The sequence below is a fragment of the Schistocerca piceifrons genome, chromosome X (assembly GCF_021461385.2).
Source record: "Schistocerca piceifrons isolate TAMUIC-IGC-003096 chromosome X, iqSchPice1.1, whole genome shotgun sequence".
NCBI classification, from domain to species: Eukaryota; Metazoa; Arthropoda; class Insecta; order Orthoptera; family Acrididae; genus Schistocerca; species Schistocerca piceifrons.
In genome coordinates, this window is record NC_060149.1 from 836,528,400 (window position 1) to 836,554,799 (window position 26,400).

General features: G+C 42.8%; 1 protein-coding gene across 1 annotated transcript in view; it reads left to right on the plus strand.

Moving 5' to 3' along the window:
• Positions 1 to 26,400, plus strand: part of LOC124721306 (neurogenic locus protein delta) — a 1,352,207-nt gene that overhangs the window by 460,189 nt on the left and 865,618 nt on the right. The window lies entirely within an intron of this gene.

Genomic DNA, 26,400 nt, shown 5'->3' on the forward strand with positions numbered 1-26,400 from the left:
GCTGATGCGAAAATTTATCTAGTCCCTGGAAGTCATCTGATTGGTCCTGCTGTTAAAAAAATACTTATATTATACTAATAGCGGCAGTTCTAAGTGAGATACGACTCTGATTTTCTGACACTGTCAGATGTTTGACCACCACGATTGACAGGAAGTGTGTTACATTAAACCGGTAGCTACTCAACCGACAGTAGTAATAGTGACAATCTAGCTTCCGTAATTACTAGAGAAAATAAAACCAGACTAAGACAGCTTTTAAATTACCCCAATGCACTCGTATAATGCTGTGTATGTTTTACCAATTCTAAGATAAAAAATAGGCGCTTGTTCATATTTATCGGAGCTCATTATGTTTATTGTGCGGGAAGCTAATCGAATACCAGGTATCTACACTACTGGCTATTAAATTTGCTACACCAAGAAGAAATGCAGATGATAAATGGGTATTCATTGGACAAATATATTATACTAGAACTGGCGTGTGATTACATTTTCACGCAATTTAGGTGCATAGATCTTGAGAAATCAGTAACCAGAACAACCACCTCTGGCCGTAATAATGGCTTTTATACGCCTGAGCATTGAGTCAAACAGAGTTTGGATGCCGTGTACAGGTACAGCTGTCCATGCAGCTTCAACACGATACCACAGTTCATCAAGAGTAGCGAGTGGCGTATTGTGACGAGCCATTTGCTCGGCCACCATTGACCAGACGTTTTCAATTGGTGAGAGATCTGGAGAATATGCTGGCCAGGGAAGCAGTGGAACATTTTCTGTATCCAGAAAGGCCCGTACAGGACCTGCAACATGCGGTCGTGCCTTATCCTGCTGAAATGTAGGGTTTCGCAGGGATCGATTGAAGGGTAGAGCCACGGGTCGTAACACGTCTTAAATGTAACGTCCACTGTTCAAAGTGCCGTCAGTGCGAACAAGAGGTGACCGAGACGTGTAACCAATGGCACCTCATACCATCACGCCGGGTGATACGAAAGTATGGAGATGACGAATACACGCTTCCAATGGGCGTTCACCGAGATGTCGCCAAACACCGATGCAACCATCATGATGGTGTAAACAGAACCTGGGTTCATCCGAAAAAATGATGTTTTGCCATTCGTGCACCCAGGTTCGTCGTTGAGTACGCCATCGCAGGCGCTCCTGTCTGTGATGCAGCGTCAAGGGTTACCGCAGCCATGGTCTCCGAGCTGATAGTTCATGCTGCTGCAAACGTCGTCGAACTGTTCGTGCAGAAGGTTGTTGTCTTGCAAACGTCCCCATCTCCTGACTCAGGGATCGAGACGTGGCTGCATGATCCGTTACAGCCATGCGGATAAGATGCCTGTTATCTCGACTGCTAGTGATACGAGGCCGTTGGGATCCAGCACGGCATTCCGTATTACCCTCCTGAAACCACCGATTCCATATTCTGCTAACAGTCATTGGATCTCGACCAACGCGGGCAGCAATGTCGCGATACGATAAACCGCAATCGCGACAGGCTACAATCCGACCTTTATCAAAGTCGAAAACGTGATGGTACGCATTTCTCCTCCTTACACGATGCATCACAACAACGTTTCACCAGGCAACGCCGGTCAACTGTGTATGAGAAATCGGTTTGAAACTTTCCTCATGTCAGCACGTTGTAGGTGTCGCCACCGGCGCCAACCTTGTGTGAATGCTCTGAAAAACTAATCATTTGCCTATCACAGCATCTTCTTCCTGTCGGTAGCACGTCATCTTCGTGGTGTAGCAATTTTAATGGCCAGTAGTGTAGTTAGAACCAAGATATCTTACCGGTTCGGTCTTATCATAAGAAAATGAGTTTCCTGATTTCAAACAGATACTTGTGTATTGTGAAGGCTTTCATTAACATGCAAACGTCACAGGAATTCGGAATACATACCATTTATGACACTAAAGCGTAGATGAATACTGTCAAGCGTGCCCCACACGCACGACTTAACTTCCTGTGAGCAACAAGTTGCCCCTGTTGACCTGGCTCTATAAATGTTGGGCGTGGTTTCTGAGTCACGCTTGTCACCGACCACCGCTTTATTATATGTGAGCGCTGCCCGCTATCCGTTTAGGCTACTACTTTGGACTCACTCAGCCTAGTGTGTCCTGTTTATGTACGTTTCGTTATGTCATTAAAACCTCAGGAATCGGTAAGATAATCATGTGTCTATGGAATGCCTGAACGCCTAGGGGACTGGATCTAGGATCCCTTGTGAGAGAGAGCCAAATATGTAATTCTAGATGAAATATCGTTCTTCGGAAACGAAATCACTTCACAGACACCACATAGAAAAAAAAGAGGATGGGTATTTGTACATTACCTGATAGGAAATATGGGGGTTCCTCTATGAAATCATTTGCTTTAGAAGGAGCTCTTTACATGATGCGCAGCACTGTCCCGAATAATTTCCGATTGTCGTTTATTTATTAATTATTATCATATTTGTTATTGTTGTTATTATTATCATTATTATTGTTGCTGTTTTTGTTGTTGTTGTTGTTGTCGTTATTAAGTGTTCCATCTAATTCCAGTTCAAGGGGTATTGTATTCTGATACTATATTTTTCTGTTTCTCTTCTTGGAGTCGTAACGTGTCCTCGTGATAGCTGTGCAAGAGACATTTGCTTCTCGAGCTGCGTCTTGTGTAATAATTGAGCGTAGGGTAGCGCTCTACCAAAACTACGGTTTAGTAGTTCTGGTGCAGTACACAAATGACGTAGTAAGTGGCAGGATAACCGGCAGTATTTTTAGCATCGATAGGGAAAAAAACATAAATGAATGAGTAAGAGAGAAACCGGGAGCCGACGACTTCTCTTCGTTTTTTTGTTTCTTTGGTTGTTTGTTTTGCATATAATTAGAACCGCATTTAATTGGCTCTGAGCACTATGGGACTTAACATCTGTGGTCATCAGTCCCCTAGAACTTAGAACTACTTAAACCTAACTAACCTAAGGACATCACACACATCCATGCCCGAGGCAGAATTCTAACCTGCGACCGTAGCAGTCACGCGGTTCCGGACTGAGCCCTAGAACCGCTAGACCACAGCGGCCGCCGCATTTAATTCAGTGTGAGTCCATTGTGTATTTTATATCTGTACAGAATATAAACTGCATTTTAAAAGTAATAAAAATTAGATGATAGCGTAATTGCTGCACTTTTATGTAACAATTGTTTTTGACGCAAGTAAAGTTCACTTGGATAAACATTTTAAAACAATATTGTTGTTATTTTCTACTCAATAGAACGTTCTTCGCTTGACCAAAGGCAAGAGTTTCCTGTTGTTACTGATAAATGTGGAAGTTGTTTATGAATAACAGAAACATGTTTTCTAATAGTTTGACGAAGTATTGAAGCGGTGTTTCGTATATTTTTGTTCTGAGGTTTTCTAATTTTACCTTTTTTTAAAGAAAACTGCGTTTCCCAGTGCTATATGATAGATCTATATTGTTTTCTTTATTTTTACTGCAGCATCCTTTTTTTCACGTTACAAATCAACAACTGTCGAATAAAACCTGACTAAACATTGAAAATTTCAGATTTCGCTATAAATACTAAAAAAAATGGTTCAAATGGCTCTGAACACTATGGGACTTAACATCTACGGTCATCAGTCCCCTAGAATTTAGAACTACTTAAACCTAACTAACCCAAGGACATCACACAACACCCAGTCATCACGAGGCAGAGAAAATCCCTGACCCCGCCGGGAATCGAACCCGGGAACCCGTGCCTATAAATACTGTTTATTCTTAAGTAACAGGGGAAAACTATGTGTAACAAAAGTGTTCTTTAGGTTACGTACTCCTTTATATGCCAGTAATTATTTTCTAGACGTTCACCGCTTCTGGTTTCTAGGGGAATTTAGAAAGACACTGATCACATAAGTAAAGGAAGCGATTGTCATAAGTTAACACTCGGAAGGTATGCAACACATCTAACGTGCAAGTAACGTGGGTGAGACCTTAACTGACCAAAGCTACTAGGAAAAAAACTATCGTATCTGTAGTTTTACAACTCTACACGTCGCTTTTTCGGATCACAACTAGTTCCGATATTTTCACCTCAACTCTTCCAAGCACCTTCTTATTTGAGATCTTATCATTTCACTTTACTTTTTCCAGCGGTTGTCTTTAACTCTTTAATATTTTCATTACGTTTGTCTTGTGCAAATTTACCTGCATTGGGATGTTGCTAATTAACCATCCCTTGCCATTCAGATGTAACCAGTCCTGCATGTTTTTTCTAGTAGCTTTTCCAACTTTATCAGCTAAACTTAAGTGAAATTTAGTCCCAAACAGACAAGTGTCGCTGAATGCTGAGTTTCTGTTATTAAAGACTCCTGCCTCCATAAAACAGATAGACCTATCTATAGCTCTTCAAATGGTGGCACATGCCTTTCTTTGCAATTATATCTGACGCTGTATTTGAACAATAAAGACGACTGTCATCGGAGTATGCACAATGAACCGTATGTCCTTATGTTTACATCTGACTGAGCACTAACTTTTTGCAAATTCTTTGGAATCACACAACACTGCTAATGAGACAGCCTGTTTTCCTGTAAGAAATTATGTCAACTGTAAACAGTCTTAGAAAGCTACACGTTTTACCGGAATTCCTCAAATTGTCCACAAGCAACGTAATCACCTTACCATGGCACTGGATACAAATCATAGTCGGTTACAAAATACAGTTATATCGTACATATATATGAATAACATAACAGTTGAAGAAATCGAAGTGTTGTTCTACATCTAAATCTGCCTTTTGCAAATCACTATAAAGTGTGTGGCAGATAGTACTTGTTTGTTGCACCATATCTAATGGATCTTCCAGTTTCGTTCCCATTTGGAGCGTTGGTAAACGATTGATTCAGTGCCAAAGCTAATTTTACCTTCGTGGTCTCTATGGGTTCGATACATAATGGGCTGAAGAATATTCGCAGATTTATCCTGAAAACCTGTTCACGAAATTTTCACAGTGGGTCTTTGATGAACTTACAGCGTCTTTCTATAATAAGGGATCGAGCAACAATTTTCATCCTGTCGTTGACGTTTATTCTTATCCAAACCGTTACACACGCTTGCATCGTTTCTTTCCCAATGGATTTGAGATTGTTGTCTTCTGCTGCAAATGCACAACCACCTACACAATGAACCCTGCTTTTTGAGTAAACATTTAGGTTCTTTCTGAAGGAACTGCTACTATCAGGTTCTGGGTTTAGGCAAATTTCAGTAGTGTTTGAAAATCTAAATATTTCTCAGAACTCTTCTACACCATATCGCTACTGTCTTGATCTTGCCACTCATTCGAACATTTCTTGTCGTTTGATACAAGCGTTTCGAGCCCTCAATCGCAACGTTTAGCCATCTGACTGCAGAGTCAATAGATAAAAGTTATTGTCCGTTTCATACAGAGTCAGCTACATACATACGAAACAGATGCGGCGTTTAGGGGCTCCCTGTGGCGTGCATCTAGTGGCGCAAAGAAGCTTTATGGTTCAGGTTTTCTAATGGGTTTGAAAGCAGAGCCCCGTCATTATTTGTGTAACACTGTTGCAGAGTTTGAGCTTCACTGCAGCGTCATGATTAAGACAGAATATTTTATTGTTCTCTCCCAGTCAGTTGAAGAAGTCAAGGCAGCTTTTGTTCCAATATGGGAAACAGTCTGAAAATGGTTGCAACAAATGCCTTCAGTTGCTGCTGGAATGACATGTTCGACACGCTGAATGCGCCCGCTGGCATTCACACTAGGCACACATTTCTCTTCCACCCATAACAGCCTTAGCACTATTCAGGGATACAATTATTCCTAGTCCTAATCCATCTGCATTGATCGTTCACTGAATGCTGAAGGCATTTCGACAGGAGAAATCTTTCGCAATAGTTTAGGTCCACTTTCAGACAAGACGTAACGTGATATGTGTATGATGCAAAACCTCACACTTAAATGTTTCCTAAGCGTAGGGCGCCTGGGCCTACTAGTGACACACCATTCACAATCATATGGCCGATCTGCTTGCAGGTCAGTCTTTTGTAAAAGGGAACAGCGTCTTCGGGAATGGATAGTACTTAAGTACTTCAGAATCATCGCTTAACAGATCAACTTGCAGCAGTTTCCAAGTGCTCGAAAGTAGTGGAGCCAGCTTTCAAATGTACGCGATTTCAAGCAGCTCATTCCGTATCTGTAAACATTATAATTCACATTAAAGAAATTAGGTGCTAAAGTTATGTTTAATAAGTTAACTCAAATCATATAATGGTATCCAGAGGGATAAAGAGACCTGTTTTAATGAAAGAAGCTGCAGTCACTAGTTCGCTAGTCGTCGGAGATGTCCGAATTGCGTATCTGTTCGTCTTTCAGTTCACTACTAGAAAAAAATAGGCATATAAACGAATCCTCAAATTATGGGTGGAACAAAACGTTGTCATTGTGGTCCTTATTCCTAAGACCGGCCTGATACAACTTTCCACGCTAGACTATCATGTGCGAATCTCTTCATCCCTGAGCAATTATTGCAACCTACATCCATTTCAACCTGCTTAGTACAGTCAATGCATGGTCTCCTTCCACATTTTTACTATCGCCCTCCCACCCTCCACATTCCACCACTACTAATCTGCCTTGATACCTCAGGATGTGTCCTAATAACCGAGTCCTTTTCTTAGTCAAATTGTACCATGAATTTCTTTTTCTCGCCAGTTCTACTTGCCACCACCTTATTAGTTATCCGGTCTACCCATATAACCTTCTACGTTCTTCCGTAGCGTCACATTTCAGACTCTTCTACGCTCTTCTTATCTGACCTGTTTATGGTCCATGTTTCACTTCTGTACAAGGCTACATTCTAAAGAAATATCTTCAGAACTGAATTCCCAATATTAAAATTTGTATTGTACGCTAACAAATGAATCGTTTCTAAATTCTGGTTTTGCTGTTGTTACCGAGCGAAGTGGTGCAGTGGTGAACACACTGGACTCGCATTCGGGAGGACGGTGGCACAAATCCCTGTCCGGCCATCCAGACTTAGTATTTCGGTGATTTTCCCACATCGCTCCAGGCGAGTGCCGGGAATTTTCTATTGAAAAGGGCGTAGCAGCTTTCCTCCCTCATCTTTTCCTAATCTTAACTTGTGCTCCGTCTACACCGTCCGCGAGACGTTAACTCTGATCTGCATTTTATATCCTCTCTACTTCGGCAATCTTCAGTTATTTTGCTGCCGAAACTAACACCGCCAAAATTTGTAGCGTAGCAAACCTAAATATAAAGTACACACTCCAGTCTTAAGCTTTTCGAAAATTCTCCAAAATAGTTGGTTAATTACAGAAATGTACGCAGTAATTAAAAGAATTCAGAATACACGAACATAGGTCACAATTGTAGATTTATTTGTAATTCTGAAAAAAATGGCTCTGAGCACTATGGGACTTAACATCTTAGGTCATCAGTCCCCTAGAACTTAGAACTACTTAAACCTAACTAACCTAAAGACATCACACACATCCATGCCCGAGGCAGGATTCGAACCTGCGACCGTAGCAGTCCCGCCGTTCCGGACTGCAGCGCCTAGAACCGCAAGACCACCGCGGCTGGCTCTAATTCTGATTTCAGTACCAAAAATATAGGCTGTATACGAATTTTATGCTTCCAGCGAACTGTAAGACAACGTGCGCTTACTTTCCACGTCACGCGATGTAGAATTTTTTAGAAAATACCCCGACTCACTTGATCTCACTTGTGTACAAACAAAAAAATGGAAAATCGGCTGAAATGAGAGAGAAGTACATAAAATTGCACCCACTTTCTTTACTCAGCGAATTCTGTTTTAGCTTTCCCTCTAACGCATCATAGATTAACGACAAGAAAAGAGAAACAGTTGGGAACCAAGCACAAAGCTGATCGTAAGATTTGTTGACTGTTTTAGCATAGTTAAAATAATTCTAGAAACTACCTAAATACAGGCCGTACATTCATTATCTTTCTATCTGCCTGTTTTTTTCGTTCTTGTTAGACAACAGGAAAGCACCTAAAGCCATGCACATTACAAAAATGTATGTTCGTATATATGTTCCACATCTACTCCTAAACCACTGGATCAGTTTCACTCAAACGTGATACAAATATCACTTACAGTCTGAAAGAACCATTATGGAGTGGGGGTGGGGATGGAAAAGAAGTGTGCCCCCTGATGAGAGAAAGCCAATACTTTATACATCCATTGTTCGACAATGAGAGCACTTAATGACTTGCAACAAACTTTACACATAACTTCAAACCTTTACGAAATTTTTTCTCTGTGACAGCCACCACAAAATGGTGAAAGTAAAAAAGCTTATCGATTACTACGTTTCTGCTGTAAGCGCAGTAACTGCCGCATGAAGCATGATGTTTTACTTTATTACTTCTGTTGTAACAACTCGTTTCTGGACATATTTTGCAGACAGTACTCGCATGTGCCACTTAATGTAGCATCAAAACTGTATAGACATAGTTCAGGATATATGGCGTCATAAACAGTGAAAAGTGTGAAAAACTGCCGCATCAAGCATGACGTTCAACTTTATTAATTATTTGCAACAAACTCTATTAGAAGCATATTTCACTGACAGTATCGTCATATGCCGTTGAATGTACGTACACAAATGTATCAGTGTACGACACATACAACATGACGTCATAAATATTTAACTGTACGAAACACTGATGCACCACAGAGAAAGTTCCAATTTATTACTTCTTTGTTACAAACTCGATTCACAACACATTTCGCAGACAGTATCCACATACACCACTGGATATACCTGCAGAATTATGTGATTGTGTGACGCATAGTTTCAGAGAAATTACGTCAAAATCGCTGAGCTGCTCAAAAATGAAACTGCAGGGAGAAATTTGCCTTTGATACAGGTGAAATATGTTTTCAAATACGTGTGCCATATGTTAAATATATGTGAAAATTATGTGACATTTGCGTACGTGGGAAAATACAAGGGTAAAAAGATTCTCCTGAACCTGTGGATCGATTTCAACCAGATTTGCTACACTTATTACTTACTACCCAGAAAGAAATACTGTGGGGGTAAGAAATAGCAACCTCCTATTGGCGTCAGTGCGATAACGTGGAGAGAGCGTGGGGAGGACGAGATGGACGGACAGAGAGGGGGAAGAAGGAGATGGACACAGATAAGGGGGAGGAGGAGATGGACAAGGAGAGGGGCAACAGGAAATGGACAGAGATAGGGGCAGAGTGCTGATGGACAGAGAATGTGGAGGGGAGGGGATGGACAAAGAGTGGAGGGAGGAGAAGATGAACAGCGAGAGGGAGGAAGAGGAGAGGGTCAGAGAGAGGAGAGAGGAGGAGATGGACAGAGAGAGGGCAAAGGAGGAGATGGGCAAAGAGTGGAGCAAGGAGGAGATGAACAGTGAGAGGGAGGAAAAGGAGAGGGTCAGAGAGAGGGAAGAGGAGAAAATGGACAGAAAGAGGGCAAAGGAGGAGATGGGCAAGGAGTGGAGAGGGAAGGAGATGAACAGCGAGAGGGAGGAGGAACAGAGGGTCAGGGAGAGGGGAGAGGAGGAGATGAACAGAGAGAGGGAGGAAAAGGAGAGGGTCAGAGAGAGGGAGGAGGAGAAGATGGGCAGAAAGAGGGCAAAGGAGGAAATGGGCAAAGAGTGGAGTGAGGAAGAGATGGGGGAGGGAGAGAGGGTCAGAGAGAAGGGACAGGAGGAGATGTACAGAGAGATGGCAAAGGAGAAGATGGACAAAGAGTGGAGGGAGGAGGAGACGAACAGTGAGGGAAGGTGGAAGAGAGGGTCAGGGAGAAGGGGGGTAGGAGGTGGTGAAAAGGGAAAGGGAGAGGAGAAGGAAAGAGACAAGAGGAGGAGCAGATTGACAGAGAGATGGGGGAGGAAGAAATGGATTTAGAGACGTGGTCGAAAAAATAGCGAGAGGAGGAAGGAGCCGATGGACACAGGGGGGAGGAACAGATTGACAGAGAGATGGGTGGGAGGAGATGGACAGATAGTGGGGGTGGAGGTGACGGGCAGAGTGAGTAGGGTGGTGGAGATAGGCAGATGGGGGGGGGGAGATGATCAGATCGAGTTGGAAGGAGGAGACTGACTGACAAAAGATTGGAATAAATGCGTACCCAAGCAGTGCTCGTTACTCAGTAAGTAATCATTGATCCTTAAAGTACCCAAGTGGCCATTTATTTGCAGTTTAAATTACATGTTAACAGTAAAAATTAGTCAACTGTAATTATCAATATAATTATCTTTTTGTTTTTTTCAAGAATAGTTTATTCTTACTACTGGGAAAAGGTAAAGTAAAGTGATTCATAAAATCTTGAGCACAATTTTTGCACAAACTGTCATTTTCGTCCTCACCAGTATCTGTGCGCTGTTCTAGGTCCCACATGGTACATTCTGGGCACTTGACGCCAACGTCAGTACGGTAAACCTTTATCAAGAACTACCCCGTTCAAACCATTCCGGTCTCCTTATCGAAATTATTCGGCGCCGTCTGTTTAAGTGCTGCATAATGCAGACCGCAGACCCTTTAATTGTCGTACTCAAAAGACTTGCCTCCAACAACCAGAGAGGATAGAAAACTTCCTCGCTTTTAATTAACAATAGATTGAAGCCCTTCAAATACCTTCGCGTTATCAGTAGCATGTAGATTTTTCTGCAGAACTCTCGTATTCAAATTACACCCTCCATCTCGATACGTGGTTGTAGCAATTTTCAAAGCCATGCAGATCTTCTCTACCTGTACTGTTTTCTCCGTCTCACATACTTCCTATAACTGATTGAATGGCTCTGAACACTATGGGACTCAACTGCTGAGGTCATTAGTCCCCTAGAACTGAGAACTAGTTAAACCTAACTAACCTAAGGACATCACAAACATCCATGCCCGAGGCAGGATTCGAACCTGCGACCGTAGCGGTCTTGCGGTTCCAGACTGCAGCGCCTTTAACCGCACGGCTATAACTGATTGACTTCTTTGTGCTGGGATGTATACACTATCACTAAATGGAAAAAATAATTATTTGTATTATGTTGTTGTTGTTGTGGTCTTCAGTCATGAGACTGGTTTGATGAAGCTCTCCATGCTACTCTATCCTGTGCAAGCTTCTTCATCTCCCAGTACTTACTGCAACCTACATCCTTCTGAATCTGCTTACTGTATTCATTTCTTGGTCTCCCTCTACGATTTTTACCCTCCACGCTGCCCTCCAATGCTAAATTGGTGATCCTGATGCCTCAGAACATGTCCTACCAACCGGTCCCTTCTTTTTGTCAAGTTGTGCCACAGACTCCTCTTCTCCCCAATTCTGTTCAATACCTCCTCATTAGTTATGTGACCTACCCATATAATCTTCAGCATTCTTCTGTAGCACCACATTTCGAAAACTTCTATTCTCTTCTTGTCCAAACTAGTTATCGCCCATGTTTCACTTCCATACATGGCTAAACTCCGTACAAATACTTTCAGAAACGACTTCCTGACACTTAAATCAATACTCGATGTTAACAAATTTATCTTCTTCAGAAACGCTTTCCTTGCCATTGCCAGTCTACATTTTATATCCTCTCTACTTCGACCATAATCAGTTATTTTGCTCCCCAAATAGCAATACTCCTTTACTGCTTTAAGTGTCTCATTTCCTAATGTAATTCCCTTAGCATCACCCGACTTAATTCGACTACATTCCATTATCCTTGTTTTGCTTTTGTTGATGTTCATCTTATATCCTCCTTTCAAGACACTGTCCATTCCGAAACTTCCTGGCAGATTAAAACTGTGTGCCCGACCGAGATTCGAACTCGGGACCTTCGCCTGTCGCGGGCAAGTGCTCTACCAACCGAGCTACCGAAGCACGACTCACGCCCGGTACTCACAGCTGTACTTCTGCCAGTACCTCGTCTCCTACCTTCCAAACTTTACAGAAGCTCTCCTGCGAACCTTGCAGAACTAGCACTCCTGAAAGAAAGGATATTGCGGAGACATGGCTTAGCCACAGACTGGGGGATGTTTCCAGAATGAGATTTTCACTCTGCAGCGGAGTGTGCGCTGATATGAAACTTCCTGGCAGATTAAAACTGTGTGCCCGACCGAGACTCGAACTCGTGACCTTTGCCTTTTGCGGGCAAGTGCGGGCAAGTGTCTCCGCAATATCCTTTCTTTCAGGAGTGCTAGTTCTGCAAGGTTCGCAGGAGAGCTTCTGTAAAGTTTGGAAGGTAGGAGACGAGGTACTGGCAGAAGTACAGCTGTGAGTACCGGGCGTGAGTCGTGCTTCGGTAGCTCAGTTGGTAGAGCACTTGCCCGCGAAAGGCAAAGGTCCCGAGTTCGAGTCTCGGTCGGGCACACACTTTTAATCTGCCAGGAAGTTTTATATCAGCGCACACTCCGCTGCAGAGTGAAAATCTCATTACTGTCCATTCCGTTCAACTACTCTTCCAAGTCCTTTGCTGTCTCTGACAGAATTACAATGTCATCGGCGAACCTCAAAGTTTTTATTTCTTCTCCATGGCTTTTAATACCTACTCCGAATTTTTCTTTTGTTTCCTTCACTGCTTGCTCAGTATACAGATTGAATAACATCGGGGAGAGGCTACAACCCTGTCTCACTCCCTTCCCAACCACTGCTTCCCTTTCATGCCCCTCGACTCTTATAACTGCCATCTGCTATCTGTACAAATTGTAAATAGCCATTCGCTCCCTGTATTTTACCCCTGCCACCTTCAGAATTTGAAAGAGAGTATTCCAATCAACATTGTCAAAAGCTTTCTCTAAGTCTACAAATGCTAGAAACGTAGGTTTGCCCTTCCTTAATCTAGCGTCTTGATAAGTCGTAGGGTCAGTATTGCCTCACGTGTTCCAACATTTCTACGGAATCCAAACTGATCTTCCCCGAGGTCGGCTTCTACCAGTTTTTCCATTCGACTGTAAAGAATTCGCGTTACTATTTTGCAGCTGTGACTTATTAAACTGATAGTTCGGTGCCGGCCGCGGTGGTCGTGCGGTTCTAGGCGCTCCAGTCCGGAGCCGCGCTGCTGCTACGGTCGCAGGTTCGAATCCTGCCTCGGGCATGGATGTGTGTGATGTCCTTAGGTTAGTTAGGTTTAATTAGTTCTAAGTTCTAGGGGACTGATGACCACAGCAGTTGAGTCCCATAGTGCTCAGTGCCATTTGAACCATTTGATAGTTCGGTAATTTTCACATCTGTCAACACCTGCTTTCTTTGGGATTGGAATTATTATATTCTTCTTGAAGTCTGAGGGTATTTCGCCTGTCTCATACATCTTGCTCATCAGATGGTAGAGTTTTGTCTGGACTGACTCTCCCAAGGCCATCAGTAGTTCCAATGGAATGTTGTCTAATCTCGGGGCCTTGTTTCGACTCAGGTCTTTCAGTGCTCTGTCAAACTCTTCACGCAGTATCGTATCTCCCATTTCATCTCCATCTACATCCTCTTCCATTTCCATAATATTGTCCTCAAGTACATCGCCCTTGTATAGGCCCTCTATATACTCCTTCCACCTTTCTGCTTTCCCTTCTTTGCTTAGAACTGGGTTTCCATCTGAGCTCTTGATATTCATAGAAGTGGTTCTCTTTTCTCCAAAGGTATCTTTAATTTTCCTGTATGTAGTATCTAACTTACCCCTAGAGAGATAAGCCTCTACATCCTCACACTTGTCCTCTAGTCATCCCTGCTTAGCCATTTTGCACTTCCTGTCGAGCTCATTTTTGAGACGTTTGTTTTTCTTTTTGCATGCTACATTTACTGCATTTTTATATTTTCTCCTTTCATCAATTAAATTCAATATTTCTTCTGTTACCCAAGGATTTCTACTAGCCCTCGTCGTTTTACCTACTTGACCGTCTGCTGCCTTCACTACGTCATCCCTCAGAGCTACCCATTCTTCTTCTACTGTATGTCTTTTCCCCATTCCTGTCAATTATTCCCTTATGCTCTCCCTAAAACTCTGTACAACCTCTGGTTTAGTCAGTTTATCCAGGTCCCATTTCCTTAAATTCCCACCTTTCTGCAGTTTCTTCAGTTTTAATCTACTTGTATTATGTAGTAATAATTATTACGATAATTATCACAACTATTAATAATATTATTGTTTATTATTATGGATCGTTATCTAGAGTGACGTTCAATATTTGTTCATATAAACAAGAGCAAAAACGGAAAAAGAAAAAGTATCAATTCATATTGGCCACAGAGGCGAGCATATTGCCTGCTCATAAGTCATTCCTCAAAATTAGCCGTTAGTTGGCAACTGCCTGCGTTGAAGGTTTCATCGATATGGGAATCTGAAACCAAGCAACCAATACCTCAAAACAGTTAAGTTATAACATCAAACTTGTTTCGCAATTTTGTAGTAATTACGTAAAGTGAGGACTTACCTAATATCGGAGGGTCTCAAAACCACACAAAACCTGACAGTGGGATTCAAGTGGCCATTATGCTCCCTCTTGCCCTACTCGGAGCACGTTTTTGGCCAATGAGACAGGTAACTGACAGATACTTAGAACAACAAACTTCATCGTGTTTATGTAACACGTTTGAGGCACTCCTGTAGCATTTGGTCTTTATAGTGCCAATACAGCGACTTTCAAATGTGCTAATCAACCCGTGTGCCTTCGTAGGTTCGTTCATGTACACAAACTTTTACGTTCTCATGAAGAGTTAAGAGGCGTGAGACTGGAAAATTATACACCCACTGACGTAGTGAACAGGCACCTCCATTAAGAGTGCAGCATAAATCTTTCTGCTGCAGCTACAAACAGGTACACAGCAGAGTACGTTTGAAAACCCTCTCGTGAAGTTATCGATCTCATAAAGAACTTGCTATTAAACACTTTGCTATTACACATTGGTTTGTCGATCTTTAGCATATTATCATTTCTTAGAATCATAATTAGTTTTGAGTGCCTATGCTACTTTTCTAACATTTCTTCGTAGTATTTTATTTTATTATTACACTCAAGAACAAATGAATGATCGAGGTCTCGGAAGAACTTAGTTTCAAAACAACAATGGTAGAATTAGAGACGCTAAACGACATTATACAGCAAGTATGAATGAAAGGGACGTAACACTCTTCCTCTAAGGTTCCGGATCAAATGAATTAAAACTTGTGAATTAAAATGAGGTTTGTCGAAGAAGAGCTCATACTAATCATCGATGATGTTCGTCCATTAACGGTGTAATTCATTTCGTCACGCAACTTCTGCCGTCTAATTCTGCACTTCCGTAAGAACGACGTTAGCTGAAGAAGTGCATAAAGTATCCCGAATATATTTTGTAGGTTTTCAAGACTCAAGCAGCAACTACAGGGTAATACGGATATATAGGAATTGAACAGACGCAGAGGTATTCGTCAAACATGTTTCACCATACTCGTAATCGTTTATCATCCCGTTGTTATAAAAAGCTGAAGTGACAGTGACATCGTAATAATTATCCGAGATGATGATTTTTAATGAATATCAAGAAATTTCTAAAACTGTTTCAAAATTTCATTATTTCGTTGAAGAACTTTTCGATCTCTAGCTTTACTATTTGTGAAACTCTAGTGTTTATATTTCACTTCACAAGTTTCTAAGAAATTCTTCCGTCATTGGAATAAAATAGCTTTTAGTGACTTAATGTACACTCCTGGAAATTGAAATAAGAACACCGTGAATTCATTGTCCCAGGAAGGGGAAACTTTATTGACACATTCCTGGGGTCAGATACATCACACGATCACACTGACAGAACCACAGGCACATAGACACAGGCAACAGAGCATGCACAATGTCGGCACTAGTACAGTGTATATCCACCTTTCGCAGCAATGCAGGCTGCTATTCTCCCATGGAGACGATCGTAGAGATGCTGGATGTAGTCCTCTGGAACGGCTTGCCATGCCATTTCCACCTGGCGCCTCAGTTGGACCAGCGTTCGTGCTGGACGTGCAGACCGCGTGAGACGACGCTTCATCCAGTCCCAAACATGCTCAATGGGGGACAGATCCGGAGATCTTGCTGGCCAGAGTAGTTGACTTACACCTTCTAGAGCACGTTGGGTGGCACGGGATACATGCAGAGGTGCATTGTCCTGTGGGAACAGCAAGTTCCCTTGCCGGTCTAGGAATGGTAGAACGATGGGTTCGATGACGGTTTGGATGTACCGTGCACTATTCAGTGTCCCCTCGACGATCACCAGTGGTGTACTGCCAGTGTAGGAGATCGCTCCCCACACCATGATGCCGGGTGTTGGCCCTGTGTGCCTCGGTCGTATGCAGTCCTGATTGTGGCGCTCACCTGCACGGCGCCAAACACGCATACGACCATCATTGGCACCAAGGCAGAAGCGACTCTCATCGCTGAAGACGACACGTCTCCATTCGTCCCTCCATTCACGCCTGTCGCGACACCACTGGAGGCGGGCTGCACGATGTTGGGGCGTGAGCGGAAGACGGCCTAACGGTGTGCGGGACCGTAGCCCAGCTTCATGGAGACGGTTGCGAATGGTCCTCGCCGATACCCCAGGAGCAACAGTGTCCCTAATTTGTTGGGAAGTGGCGGTGCGGTCCCCTACGGCACTGCGTAGGATCCTACGGTCTTGGCGTGCATCCGTGCGTCGCTGCGGTCCGGTCCCAGGTCGACGGGCACGTGCACCTTCCGCCGACCACTGGCGACAACATCGATGTACTGTGGAGACCTCACGCCCCACGTGTTGAGCAATTCGGCGGTACGTCCACCCGGCCTCCCGCATGCCCACTATACGCCCTCGCTCAAAGTCCGTCAACTGCACATACGGTTCACGTCCACGCTGTCGCGGCATGCTACCAGTGTTAAAGACTGCGATGGAGCTCCGTATGCCACGGCAAACTGGCTGACACTGACGGCGGCGGTGCACAAATGCTGCGCAGCTAGCGCCATTCGAAGGCCAACACCGCGGTTCCTGGTGTGTCCGCTGTGCTGTGCGTGTGATCATTGCTTGTACAGCCCTCTCGCAGTGTCCGGAGCAAGTATGGTGGGTCTGACACACCGGTGTCAATGTGTTCTTTTTTCCATTTCCAGGAGTGTATATGAACAATCTTGGCAATTTTTAATCATCGCCTGTTTCATGCACATGTTTTAGTGTATTTTTTCCAATAGGTTCTTTTCGGGTGTAAGTGTTTTGTTGTCCTTTCGATTTATTTCAAAAAATGAATACTGATCGATGCTTTTAATAGGAAAGAAGTAATCTTTACTGCTTTCGTTCGCGGAAGTCAAGGTATCGCTTTCTTTTGGTGGTGACTGGTATGTCGAATGAGTCCACATGTCTGTCTTAAAGTTTCTTGACAAGATGTAAGCTTCTATTATTAGTACTAGTGGCAAAAACAACGGCTAAACGGCTATTTATCTTCTGGTAAACCTTCCGGGATGTAAGGTCGTGGTCCATGAAACTCTTCAGCTCCTAACGTTTCGTCCAGAGCTGCGCTGGACATCTTCAGAGGGGTGTTTCTCCTCCGGTGAGTCTTGCCGACCGGCAAGACTCACCGGAGGAGAAACACCCCTCTGAAGATGTCCAGCGCAGCTCTGGACGAAACGTTAGGAGCTGAAGAGTTTCATGGACCACGACCTTACATCCCGGAAGGTTTACCAGAAGATACGTCATCCGGTCGTGAAAGCCTTCATACTATAAACGGCTATTTGATGGCCACAGTGTAGAACGGCCTACCCAGAGCTTTTTCTTCCCATAGGGGCATACTCTGTGTTTCGCGTGGCGCATCCATGTTGGTAGCGTCTATTTACCGTTGCTGTCTTACAATTTTTAATCACCTACTTGTCTATTTTTATTTTCGTATGGTACTCAGAAAAAAATACTTTCTCTTTCAACAGTTCGTTTGGCTGTATGCTGAGTGTATTTCTGTTCCCTTGACAATAACTACATAATTAAATCTTATATTTCCTCACATACATTACATATAAAATAAAATAACGTTTGATGCACGTATCACATTTATGCAAGCATCCAAAGTATAAGCTACAAATGTCGATCACAGGCACCAGCAGACAGTATTCTAAGAAAGTAACGCATTCACTGGAACTGATGTTTACACACAAACACTGCGATGTCTACTGAATATCTTACAGCCAAATTAGAACAGTTTAATGAGTCTTCTGTTTTTTTGTCAATGAATTGTATCACATAAGAGAGTGAAATCTCATTTAACTTTTTCTCAGTTACCGGAAGACCATGGTAGAAAATACTACTGCAGAAAAGAAAAGAGTAGTACCGAAGTGCGGTTTCTGAATACAATTCAACGTTGAGCACGATGATAAAGATCATACGTGCACATCACACGAACACCCAGAACATCATCACGCCCCCTACCCCTCTCCCTCCCATCTCCTTCCCTTCACATCACCCCCCCCCCCTCAATACAGCCAATCTCAATGCAGTATTTTTAAAATGGAGAAGCTAATCACCCCGTAGCCCTTATTGCCCGAAAGTATCTTAACTATCGGACTCTTTTTTCGTCAAGTTCTAAAGCTTTGGTCCAAAATTTGGAGAAAGAGTGTATATTGTACTACTTACACATATAAAATACGGCAGCACACACACGCACACACACACACACACACATACACACAGGCCTAACAGCACTTGTGAATGAATGCCTGTAGTTTGATATCTGTACTATACATGCTGCAAGAAAGAGTGAACGCACATCAGAATTGTTCTATGACTTTTGTCAAGTTTGAGAACATTAATTTCACATCTAAAACGACTGAAAAATGTGTCTTATCATAATATGCAAGTATAATTTCGGGTAGTAAACTATAATTATAATCTTGCACCAAAAATAGAATTGTATCATTTTTCAAATCACGTAAGATTTCAAGTGCAAAACACATATGGCATTACGGTCGTATATTAATTCTTCTATCACACGTAAAACAGTCTTGTATATTGGTGCTATTGATAAAATTTAGAAGATTGAGCAGCACTTGTGGATGACTTGCGTTTGATTGTTGTACCACACTTTGCAAGCACAATGGACCTTCAAATTAAATGTTTCCACATCTGACCCATCTGTATTAATTATCAAGATACATGTAGCTCATTCATTACTGAAATAAAATACGTGTTAGTAGATCAGCATAGTTGGAAATTTGCAGCATGCATTAAATTAAAAGAAAAGGCTGATTGTAAAACATTGCAAAAGACATGTGGGCACTACTGCTGATCTACGTTACAGAGTAGTGTGCACTTGTCGATGAGAATTACCAAAGTAATCGGTTTTATTCCCACAATTAAATTCGTTTGAATCTCATTTCTAAAACCAATTTCAAAGTTAACTAAACATTATAGTGATCCCATGGTAGGGTATTTACCACGTCTTTCAGTTCAAAGTGTTGTCGTCTGCTGTCACACACGTCCAGTGTGTAAGGACCGTTATTTGCCATCTGTGCTTTGTTCAGTATGAAATACTGCTAGCAGCAGTCAGCTGGACATAAAAAGTCTGAAACTACGTATTTTTCCATTCTTTTATTGTTACAACAATATGGTTGTCATTTTGTCATTATCAAAACCCATTAGTTTGTTTGCACAGAACACAGCACTCCAGCGTGGCATGAGGGCAGCAGCTAACATTGTACTGCTTCCATCCATGACTTAAGAGAACTACTGCACATGTATTTTGCAGATGAGCTGACCTATTGTGATGAATTCTTAACATTATGACATTCTCTGTACGCACTATTTACTTAATGTGTTTGTACACAGGTTTTGTTGTAATTGTTAGAGACCTTGATTTACTGTTGGAACAGGACATGGATGCATTCTGTGATGTAGTGTTGCCTCTGCAGTGGCAGCTACAATTCACAGGATGTCCTTCCAACCTGTCATACCTGTTGTCACTCAACTATGCAATGACACAATCACAACAACAACTGTCTCTCGCGCAAAGAGCACGTAATTGAATGCTGGCAGAACTGCTGCACCAGGGTACAGAGGTGATTCACGACCTACTATAACCTGAGCAACAGTAGCAGCCTTCTGCAACAACCGAGCGAGGTGGCGCAGTGGTTAGACACTGGACTCGCATTCGGGAGGACGACGGTTCAATCCCGCGTCCGGCCATCCAGATTTAGGTTTTCCGTGATTTCCCTAAATCGGTCCAGGCAAATACCGGGATGGTTCCTTTCAAAGGGCACGGCCGACTTCCTTCCCCGTCCTTCCCTAATCCGATGAGACCGATGACCTCGCTGTCTGGTCTCCTTCCCCAAACCAACTAACCTTCGGCAACAAGACAGGACAGTTTATTTGGACTGTCAAGTAACGAGGAGGAATATAGCATGATAATGCGTGGCTGTTGCTCGAAATGGAAAAAAGAACACATTGACACCGGTGTGTCAGACCCACCATACTCGCTCCGGACACTGCGAGAGGGCTGTACAAGCAATGATCACACGCACGGCACAGCGGACACACCAGGAACCGCGGTGTTGGCCGTCGAATGGCGCTAGCTGCGCAGCATTTGTGCACCGCCGCCGTCAGTGTCAGCCAGTTTGCCGTGGCATACGGAGCTCCATCGCAGTCTTTAACACTGGTAGCATGCCGCGACAGCGTGGACGTGAACCGTATGTGCAGTTGACGGACTTTGAGCGAGGGCGTATAGTGGGCATGCGGAAGGCCGGGTGGACGTACCGCCGAATTGCTCAACACGTGGGGCGTGAGGTCTCCACAGCACATCGATGTTGTCGCCAGTGGTCGGCGGAAGGTGCACGTGCCCGTCGATCTGGGACCGGACCGCAGCGACGCACGGATGCATGCCAAGACCGTAGGATCCTACGCAGTGCCGTAGGGGACCGCACGCCACTTCCCAGCAAATTAGGGACACTGTTGCTCCTGGGGTATCGGCGAGGACCATTCGCAACCGTCTCCATGAAGCTGGGCTACGGTCCCGCACACCGTTAGGCCGTCTTCCGCTCACGCCCCAACATCGTGCAGCCCGCCTCCAGTGGTGTCGCGACAGGCGTGAATGGAGGGACGAATGGAGACGTGTCGTCTTCAGCGATGAGAGTCGCTTCTGCCTTGGTGCCAATGATGGTCGTATGCGTGTTTGGCGCCGTGCAGGTGAGCGCCACAATCAGGACTGCATACGACCGAGGCACACAGGGCCAACATCCGGCATCATGGTGTGGGGAGCGATCTCCTACACTGGCCGTACACCACTGGTGATCGTCGAGGGGACACTGAATAGTGCACGGTACATCCAAACCGTCATCGAACCCATCGTTCTACCATTCCTAGACCGGCAAGGGAACTTGCCGTTCCAACAGGACAATGCACGTCCGCATGTATCCCGTGCCACCCAACATGCTCTAGAAGGTGTAAGTCAACTACCCTGGCCAGCAAGATCTCCGGATCTGTCCCCCATTGAGCATGTTTGGGACTGGATGAAGCGTCGTCTCACGCGGTCTGCACGTCCAGCACGAACGCTGGTCCAACTGAGGCGCCAGGTGGAAATGGCATGGCAAGCCGTTCCACAGGACTACATCCAGCATCTCTACGATCGTCTCCATGGGAGAATAGCAGCCTGCATTGCTGCGAAAGGTGGATATACACTGTACTAGTGCCGACATTGTGCATGCTCTGTTGCCTGTGTCTATGTGCCTGTGGTTCTGTCAGTGTGATCATGTGATGTATCTGACCCCAGGAATGTGTCAATAAAGTTTCCCCTTCCTGGGACAATGAATTCACGGTGTTCTTATTTCAATTTCCAGGAGTGTATATAAATCTCTTTTTCTGAACTCTATCAAGTAATAGCACCACTCACAAATGCAATACATAAAGCGCTAGCAGTTGGCCTTACAGCAGCTGAATCTTGCAACTGTCATCAGGTTTTTAAATTGATAGAAAATTTGTAGAAATGATTACACAGTTGGGAAATTGGTGGGACACCAAACCCGGAAAATGGTGAAATTGGTGCTTTGGTAGGACACTAAATCCGGAAATTGGCAAATTGGTAGGACACCATTTCTGAAAACTGGTATAACTGGTTGTACAATTGGCAGTTTGGTGGACACCAAACTGGGAAACTGGTAAACAGGCTGTATAATTGGTAATTGTCCACACATACGTTACATACATCACAATTACAGCACATAAGCTTGCATTACACCACAATTAAGCCACAATTATGCCAACATAGGATTCATTCATGCCACAAGTCTCCCCACTCACACTGTATATACACTGCACATGTACTATACGTATGGTACATTGTACATACATCACAGTAAGGTACTTCAACAGTGTTAGAATAATGTATAACATAGTTTGTGAAAATGTTAGTCAAATGGCAATTAGAAATTATGATGTGTGGTGTGTGTGTGCGTGTGTGTGTGTGTGTGTGTTTTGACTCTACAAAAAGTGTTAGTACTCTAGGCGAACTGTGTGTGAGACTGAACCTAGAAATGGTAGCCAGTTTTAACATTATTAATGGCTTTTGTCCCTTGCAACCAAGTACTGAACATTTTCTGTAGGCTCTCTACAAATGACAGAACTGTATAGAAACTTTATATTAATTGTTTAGGTGTTGTGAATGTGTATTAGAGATCATGTATATTGGAGTATTTTGCGACATACATGTTGATTGTGCAGCTCTAATATTTGCTCTTCCTACAAACATGCCTATCTACCAAGACGATGACTGCTAAAAGTATTGACTAAGTGCTTTTGCAAACTTCAGCTTTTCAGGACGAACTGCTGTCTACTGCCATATGTAAACTAGAGTCTATGCTACTACACAAGTGCTATACTGAAGCAGCAGGAGATATATATATAATTTTTTGCGCTATACAGTCAGGCAATGTTATTTTGTAAATCTTCAGAAATAAAAGAATCGATGTATCACTCACAAACTGTTATCCACCCATCTATAGCTTTAATTATTTAATGAGGAAATGGAGGCACTTTTGTACCATGCCTTGCAGCACATGGTTGATCTCTTTCATATGTTACGCTACTATTTGTAACGGTATGATCGTATATATGGGAGAAAGAAGTTATTATAATACTGCAATGCAGGTGCACCATAAATGATGTCAGCATGTCCACAGTCTCTTTTGTCGACTGTGATGAGCTGTAAACCGTGGAGGAATACGTCAAAATGCAAGCATGAAAAATTTGTAGACTTAGCTGCCTGACCATAAGATAACTCATCTCCTTTTGAGCAAATGTATGGCTACCTTTACCATGATCAGGGTCATTGCCTCGACTATAATGTGCTGTAGAAAGAAAGGCCAACTTTCTCTACCCACCAAAGAGTTGATGTGTTCTCTGTAAGCACTACAAAGCATGACCACTGCCCATCTTTTACATCATCAACCAGTAAAGCGATACCTACAGCAAAAAAACTCCACGTTTCTGCAATGTGTTTCACCCTGCCATGTGACGCTCTCACACAATTTTTAGGACTATGTTGTCGTGGTGACGTCATAATCGCCTCACCAGCAAAAATTGCCAGGTGAATTAACCCCTGCAGATGGGACTCAATATGGGTAAGCAAAACATCATTTTATAATGCTTTTTCCCGAGAATACTGGAATAACGCGCATCCTACATGCACGTACATGTCAGCACCATATCTTAACAAATACCTTTAAATGAAAATAGAGAGCCTATACAACAAAAGGCTGTCACACAACTGGTGAGCTCTGTACTGACTGCATTTCACCAGACACTGCAGTCTCCCTGCTCGTCTCAACTAACTAACTATGCCACATGCACACAGATATGTTACTAGCCTTAACAATATGCCTCAGATACTACATGTGGCTGGGGCAATTCTTGACGCATTGCCCTCTCGCTCTAACTTAGCGATATGCAAATCACATAAACTATCAATATCAACGATGTAACTACATCTACTGTTCGATGCAGAAGGCCTTCGATATGCACACAAAGTGCGGAATAGTGGTTCATCGTATGCAGATCACATAAACTATGTGTATCAAGATATTTATGTGAAAATTAAACCTATTGCTTGAACTGAAAAGTTTGTGATTTGCACGTAAAGTACAGAATAGTAGTTCATAGTATGCTGTGGGGATAGTGCTGCATCACAGTCCACATGAAACACAAATACTCTGTGGCATGTTTGTTGAAGCAGATAGCGATTCTGTCCAATATCTGTTGTTTGGACATATGTGTACGTAAACAATGGACTAGTTTACCATCAGCACAGTAAAAGAGTTTCTCATCATATTTTCTCTAGATAACTGTACCGCACATCCATTAATCTAACCTGGTAAGTGTTCCAGGTTGATGAACAGTTCCCATATTTTGCACATAACACAGCACGAAAATGCAAAGCATGTTACGCAGGTGATACATAATTGCACATTGACTCGAACGTGATGGGCAATCGCGGGTATTTTCATATTAGCACATTGTGGTGGAGCTGTAGCTCATTTACACATACAGTATTATCTGTTGTAGTGTGAGAGCACTAAGCTAACATGTCGAAAAGAGGTTTTATGGGCATGTAACCAGTTTACGAACTCTTGATAGAAAAGTATTAAGTGTTCTTGACACATTGACTCCTTTGCTAGAATCGCAGTTGGGTCTCTAGAGATGTAAAACTATTCTTCACATTCCCATGTCATGCAGACAAGGACTCTTAATAGATAACGCGAAGGACAATCAAACAATTTAAAGTCAGAGAAGGTAAAATAATCTATACAAATATTAAGTGAAAGTCTGAATCTGAAATAGCTGTTTATTGCGTGATCACTGTATGACGACTAGTTTCATACCTTGGAGGTATGTCTTCGGGTCATATCTTCATACAGAATAAAACTACGTAGGTAAGTAAAAGCACCAGTAGTCAACATAACCTACTGAACAAAGTAGACACTAAAGCGATGGACTCACAAAACAAACTCTTCATGTACCACGAATTTCGTGGTACAATTGTGCCTAAAAACGAAGTATTAAAGTAAACACAATCCTCGGGAGTCGTTAACATACCATAATATATTGGCATGCATCAAATAGAACTACACGTTGCAGAGCTAGTCACACACTGAGTACTGTGAAGCCAAGCACTTGCCACCCATCGCGAGTTGAACATCGTGACATCTAGCGGCAGAAACTAAATTAAAAGGACACCCAGATTCAGTACAGGGGACAGAAAATATAACCATTCCACTCATGAGAGGTAAGATACAATTAAAATTACTTAAAGACAAAGAGACTGAACTACATACTTCCATCCAGAACAAGATGATAGAACTCGACTGGAGTCCTAGTCCTTGATGGCAAAATATATTAAACCAATAAAAATATAAAAAATATATAAAAAGATGTGTGACATATAAAAATATAAAAACAGAACATCTAGAATGGTGCCAAGGAATGCTAGATCAATTTTTTAAACAATCCAAATTAACATGGAGAATATACAGACCATATGATGGATCTTATTTAACACTGTGCTAGACGTCACGATTTTCAACCTGTGAAGGGAGGCACATGCTCGGCTTCACAGTACTCAGTGTGTGCCCAGCACTGTCATGTGTCGTTCTATTTGATGCATGATAGTATAGTTTAGTATGTTGACGACTCCGAAAGACTGTGTGTCTTTTAATTCTTTGTTGCTCCCACAGGTTTTGACAATGGTAAGTTTCTTCTCTTTTATGTTCTACCGACACTGCGAGCTGTATTTTAATTTACGTTACGGTCATTCTGCAATGTTTTGTGCTCATAGGTTTTATCCTATCATACGTGAATTGTCATGTGTTGTCTGGGCTCGTCTTATGACTGTGTTTTGTAGATGTATTAGTGACCATGCATTGATCGTATCGGATGCCTATCTGCTGTTTCATCCAAGGTTTCGCCGAGGAGTGACACGTTTTTTACGTGCACTTTTACCTTGACACATCTAGTATTACTATTGTGAGTGTACTTCGTTTGGCAGGTTAAGTTGACTACTAGTGCTTATGTAGTTTTATTCTATATGCAGATATGACATGAAGATACACCTCCAGGGTATGACACCGGTTGTCATACAGTGACAACACAATAAACAGCTGAAACAGATTTGGACTTTCACTTAATGTTAATACAGACTCTTTATCATTTATGATTGTAAATTGTTTGATTGTCCTTCACATTATGTACAAGTTTTTTAGCTGTAGTTGCCTGACCTTTAAGGTCACTTGCACTCTTAATACAGATTGTCCTTATTCTTAACACTAATAAAGGAAGCCGCTGGGAAGGTGGTGCTTTTGCAGGCTGTAATAGCTGCAAACAGCCATACGTTCGAGTGTCGGTTGAAAATGTCGGAATTGATACCGTTTACTGCATTGAGAGA